Raw genomic sequence first — 6,371 nt, 5'->3', positions numbered from 1 at the left:
TTAACGGTTATGCATTGAACAAACTTCAGTGTTTTCAGAATTAAACCTAATGTAAATTAGCTTTAAATATATTTAAAAATAATCATTATTGGTCTGTGTTAACTTATTGATAATGGTAGGAGATGGGAAATTTTCATTTATGTAGTTTTTTTAAATTTGAGTTTGAAATTTTAATATCCTGCACCCTATAACCATTTATTTATATCTCAAGCAATTTTTTTCAAATGTGATTGAACCCTCACTAAAAACAACCTTCCCCAAGTCTGACAGGCTGTGTAGGTTAAAAATAAAGTGGCTAAATATTTTTGGCTTCAATAGTTGTATTTCTTGGTAAAAATTTGCATTTATTAAAAGGTATCGTGTTGAACGGAGCTTCAGTGTTTTGAGAATTAAATGTAAGTGAAGTTGACTTTAAATATAGTTGAACATAGGAATTGTTAGACTGTGTTCACCAATTGGTTATGGTAAAAAATGGAAAATTTTCATTCAGACCACTTTTTCAAATTTGAGTTTTAAATAAATGATAATATATTGTGCAGAATATCAAAATTTAAAACTCAAATTTAGAAAATTTTCATTTAGGCAATTTTTTTTATATCCTACCATAATCTTCGCTTACATTTAATTCTCAAAACACTGAAGCTCCGTTCAACACGATACCTTTTAATAAATGCAAATTTTTACCAAGAAATACAACTATTGAAGCCAAAAAAATTTTATCACTTTATTTTTAACCTACAAAGCGTTTCAGACTTCAGGTGCAGGGTATTAAAATTTCAAATTCAAATTTGAAAAAACTACCTAAATGAAAATTGTCCATCCTCTACCATAATCAATGAGTGAAAACTGCCTATTTTCAACTATATTTAAAAGCAACTTGAAAACACTGTACCTCTGTTCAACGCGATTACTTTAATTCATGCCAATTTCCCACAGAAATAAAACTATTTAATCCAAAATTATTTAACCACCCTTATTATTGCTCTAAGTATAATTAGTCAGTATTGGGTAAGTGAGGGTGAAAATATTATTATAGGTGTGCCATTTTTTTTAAACTTGTATTTAGTTAAGCCTAGGCCATTTGTTTATAAGAAAAATACAATACATATATTTACTCATTTTTAATGACTTCATTATTTATTTAAGTATTACTTAATTATTATGAAATTCTACTTATTTGTTGTGATGATAATTTTATCTGCATGGCAATTTCTGGCAAAGTCCGATATTACTACGACCTAACCGTTACTTTTTGAAAACCGCTGTCAGCTATCTCAACAAGAGGGCAAGACATAGGTTATTTGGTATTAATATGTAACACAGGCGCCCCTTAAACGACCCTTTAGATGCAACATAGATGTTCCATGTTCAACAGATGTCCTATGGACATAAAGAGTACGGATTAGACCACTTAGAGTACACGTTGAACATCTGTATTGCATTTGTAAATAAGTAAATAGCATCTAAGTCATACGTAAGGAATATCTGTAAGACATATGTAGGCATTTTATATGTTCAACCGATGTTTTTAGGCGCTCTTCAGATGTCATAAAGATTTGCAGTGTACACAGGCTGTAATGATTTTTGTAGTTTTTTGTGGCGAGTAGTGGAGCATTCGGTCTTTTGACAAGCATCGGAATCTTTGTTTTAGAACACCATTACATCTTTCAATAACGCTTCTTGTGGATTGTTGACGTTTTGAAAACCTCTCTTGTGGCGTGTTCTTGGTAGGGTTCGTAATAGGAGTTATAAGCCAGGGCAATAATGGGTAACCACTGTCTCCTGATAAATAAAGAAATACATATTAAACTTTACACAATGGAGGCGAGCATTTGTTATATATTAAATGTTACCAAAACTATTTACCTAACAGCCAACATCCTTTTAATGACCCATCAAGAAACTTTCGCTCTAAGTACGATGATATTTCCGAGGTTTTATAGATGTAAGTATCGTGAGCTGACCCAGGAAACTTAGCATTAGCTTGCAAAATCACCAGATCAAAGTCACAAATCTATTTAACAGAAACAACATCAATAATGAATTCCATAATTACCAATTTGCCATATCATATTTACCAATTGCACGTTGATAGAGTGATAACCTTTCCGATTAACAAATAGGTACTCTCTATTTTCGCCATTAACTTTGTTAGGGGAAACAATTGCAACATGTGTGCAATCGATGCATCCGATAACACCGGGAAATGTGTATTTTCCATAAATCTGTAAAATATTTAATATAATTAAAAAAAGGGCTTTCTGGAGAAAGAAAATCCAATATAGCTCAACTACATAGGCTCTATTTTTCTAAACTTTCCAAATTATCTATGAGTGTGGCTTCGGGCCAAAGTTCAAATCCCTGCATTATATGAAAATTATTACCTCATTTGCACAGCCATTCTTTCAACCTCTGATAATGGAAATCTTATTGTTTTTTCAGCCAAATTATCCACAATTGCTTTGGTGACAGTAGTCAATACTCGACAAACGGTTGACTGGCTAACTTCCAAAGACAAGTCTTGCCCAACACATAAGTTCCCTGCACAGCTCCAAAACTATACGTTTCTCGAGCCTGTACAAGCGCCTAAAATTAACATCGGAGAGTTCAAAGGCTTTGGAGCGGTCCCTAATGACCCTCTGCCTTATCAAATCTCTTCGCCTATCAACATCTAAGGCGAGATTAATTAATTCAATTCGTGCTTAATTGATAGCGGCCATTTCACTTTATAACTGTCAGAGTAACTATTCACTTCGGAAACGTCGTCTGCTCAAGCGAGGTGGCTATCGCGTGCTGTGATTGGTTGAAATAGATAACGAAAGCGATTTCACCGGAGACTACCCTGTCGAAATAGATTACGATATCTAGCTCGTATTTCGATTACGAATCGAACAATTTTGTTCGAAATAAATTTACAGAATTCGACTTTGGTCCATTTCGATCACTAATTTCGAAAACGAATGGAATTTCGATCGAAATTTTTGTTTCGAAGCTTACAGAATCGTGTCCCTGGAGCGTGCTTCGAGTATTAGTAGTCTCAGCATAAAAGCGTGTTTCTTAGGTCTCAGTTTCGCGGGTTTTTTATTACGGTTTTAGTTATATGTTATCGGAATTATGGAGACGGTAATAATAAATGAAAAAGGTTGCGATTGCCAAAAAGGATGTTTTGGGAAAAAAATGAAAAATCCGTGCACATGTAGAACCAAAGGAAAAATTTGCATTAATAACTGTAGATGTGGGAAAATGTGCAAGAATGTTCTGGACGGAAATATGGGTACTGTACTATTTTCATAAATGAAAAGAGACTTAAAACGGTTTTAAAATTCAGAATTTATTTATTTAAAAATCCTACGTTTCGGAGGAACTGTTCCTCCTTCTTCAGGGATTTTTACAAGTCTGAAACACGTGTTGTTTTCTCTTTTTGTTGTCGGGTGTTAACGTCTTGCGCCTCGCGTCTTTAATATTTTTAAACATTTTCAAATTATTAGTCTTAATAAAGTTTTTCGCCTTGAAGGGCTATCGGCCGTTCGAGTACCGCATATTTTTCCCAAATAAAGCTTAGTTTTCTCCCCCACTTCTTGGTCTCTTTATTTGTTCGCGTTTTTACTTCTAACTCTCTGGACCATTGGTGGTTCTCGTGTTTTTGCTCTAGTATTATTAATACATTAGTACTATTTAATATTAAAACTAGTGGTTATAAGCAGCAACACCGAAACCGAAACGTACTAGGTGTGCTCGTAAGAAGGCGAAAGCTGGTGTTTCATTTTTGAATAAATTAGAGGAATTAAAACAAAATAATGAAAAATCCGATGGATGTATTAGTTTCAAAGTTATTGATCAAATGATATCAGGAACTGTAAAGCTTGATGTCAAAAATCTGGGCTTGAATACCAACCAGGTAATACAACTAATTATTAATTTTCTACGGCATTTTGGAATATGATAATTACATTTTCCAGCAAATTAACTTCCTAAGTGGTGCGGATGGTACTGATATACTTAAAACCATTTTATTACAACGTGGAAATACGTGTGAAATTGCACAGATTTTAGTGCAGTCCCCTGTACAACAAGTTCAACAACAGTGGATCATTCCGACCACTCAAGGTACCGTGATGAATGATGAAGAGCAAGTTCCTCCTCAGCCACCATCACCACCCCATCCTCCACCAGCCAATGAAGTACCAGATTGGTGCTTATGCACCAAATGCCTATATCAAGAGCAACCTAGTTTGAACGAAATCGGTGTGTAACACCTCGGGTCATCTCCTTGTTAGTGGTAATAAAGGTTAAAATATTTTTTGTCCATGGTTTGTTATAATAAAAGATTTTATTTTAGTGGTTATGTTTGCTAATCTTCATACTTCTCCTTATCATGTTACTTATGGTATCAGGTAAAACTTCTAGAATAGACAACAGAACATTACAAAAATTTATTTCGTTTCAATGCATATTTTAATATGAGGCTGTGAAAATTCTCTAGAGCACCAGTATGTCTGAAATTGCAATTATAGTACTAAACCAGAAAAATAAAAGCTATTATTAATATATTTTTCTCTCCCCTAAAATTGGAGAAATAGTTGAAACTCTTTAGAAAATCTTTATCTAATATGACAGCCCTCAATGCCTCAAATGGTGGTGACCCTTTCTTCAGCCATTCCTTATCGCCATTAGGGACTGTTAAATTTTCGTGGTGCCTGCAACGACCAGTTGACCACTAATGTATCCCTTGAATGTGGTGCAAAACAGTTATGAACATGAGCTGAAAATAACCTTCATGATTAGTATGTGGAATTTAGGCAAATCAGAATTTTTACCCACTCACATTTTATTTGGATCCTTTTCACAGTGTTGAGAACAAAACCAAAAATGATCAGCTATCGCTTTTACTGTAAGAGAGGTCTTGTTTCTTTTCTTCCTCCTGCCTGAAATGTGTTTAAAATAAAGTTCTTCATAAAGATAATAAAAAGGGGTAATAAACAATACTTGGGGCTCAAATTAGGGGTCCGTTCAGTAACGCTCATCAAATACATCAATGAGTAATTGATGCCGTCATTTTCCTACTGTACGCCTTTTTACGTTTACGGTTACGACTCCACAATGAACATTGGATGCTCATCAAAAACACCTGCTTTTCGGACAGGTTTTTTTTAATAAGGATCTGATGAGTGGTATAAAACGCGTTTGAAAACATTAATGAGTGAAAAAAAAACCAATTACGTGGTTTTCGTTACTGAACGTACCCTTGGCTTTGTTATTTGTACCCAACAGGAGACAAAAATCCAAATTAAATAAATTTTGAATGACACACCTTCTTTAGCTTCTGTTTAAGATTTTTTTCTACGTGCCAAATGTCTTTTTGGTGCTTGATGTGTGGATGTGTGTTTCCTATGTAATAAAGTGCAATGATTAATTTTGAAATTGAATGGCAAAGCTAAATATATTTACTCATTCGAGCTGCTATTGTCCTATGGCCATCATTAACAATTTCATATATTTCATTCCTTGTTTCTAGTTTGGATATTATTTTCTCAAAACCAACTACCTCGATTTGGTTACTGTTACCAGAGGTATGTCGCTTATCAATAAATTGTATATCGACAATCTTGTTATTATCCAACAAAATTCCGGTTACAGCGCAATACTGACTAGTGTGCCCGGGACTGTCATTTCGACCGTCGAATGCTACTTTTAAAGGCTAAGTGTGTTTAGCCTATATAGAAACCTACAACATAAATACAATCAGGGTTTACTTAAGCCAATCTAGCCTTTCACTATAGTATCAGGTAACCTTTTATCTCAGAACAACTTACTTGTTCATTATCCCAATATCGGACAATTGGTGCAATACACTTTTCTCTATAGCCCATTTCTGAAAAACTTGATTTCCAAAACTTTAAATAAGCACTGTATCTACGTTTTAATGAAAAGTAAAAATTAATGATTTTCCATTAAGTAAATGCATAAGTCATATAATAACCACAAGTATGACACTGCCCATTATTATTCAATTAACCTTAACTTTTCTCAATGAGTCAATTCTATTTCGTAGCACACAAATTTAGCAGAAAATGGATATTTCGGGGAAGTGTTAAGTATTTTAGACACTAGGTGACTCCGTGCAGAATGAAACCATGATTGCACAATAACTCCGAAAATCAGTTATGTGGTAATGTTTGCAATTGTGATACGTACAGTTATGTTACTTATGGTAAATGCAATAAAAAAATACTTTAGCGTATGAATTTCCAGAAACGAGTATAGCCGCACTCATACTAAGATTCATTTTAGGATTATTTTACCAAGCTCCTGTCCCATACTGACACGACCATTTGACATTGACAATTAGCGCTCTGCTTGTGCAATTAACC

General features: G+C 34.1%; 1 long non-coding RNA gene across 1 annotated transcript; it reads right to left on the bottom strand.

Annotated features, from left to right (window-relative positions):
* Nucleotides 1-4,888: 4,888 nt before the first annotated feature.
* LOC149966607 (uncharacterized) lies at nt 4,889-5,588 on the bottom strand. The gene is made up of 3 exons (XR_016480313.1): nt 5,449-5,588; nt 5,308-5,388; nt 4,889-4,925 (listed from the first exon to the last, which is right to left on the bottom strand). It is a non-coding gene; the product is annotated as an uncharacterized LOC149966607 (long non-coding RNA).
* Between the last annotated feature and the right edge of the window lie 783 nt (nt 5,589-6,371).

This window comes from Leiobunum rupestre, chromosome 1, assembly GCF_980474605.1.
Source record: "Leiobunum rupestre chromosome 1, qqLeiRupe1.1.hap1, whole genome shotgun sequence".
NCBI classification, from domain to species: Eukaryota; Metazoa; Arthropoda; class Arachnida; order Opiliones; family Sclerosomatidae; genus Leiobunum; species Leiobunum rupestre.
Note: the sequence above shows the minus strand (reverse complement) of the source record. Positions and strands in the feature narration are given on the sequence as shown.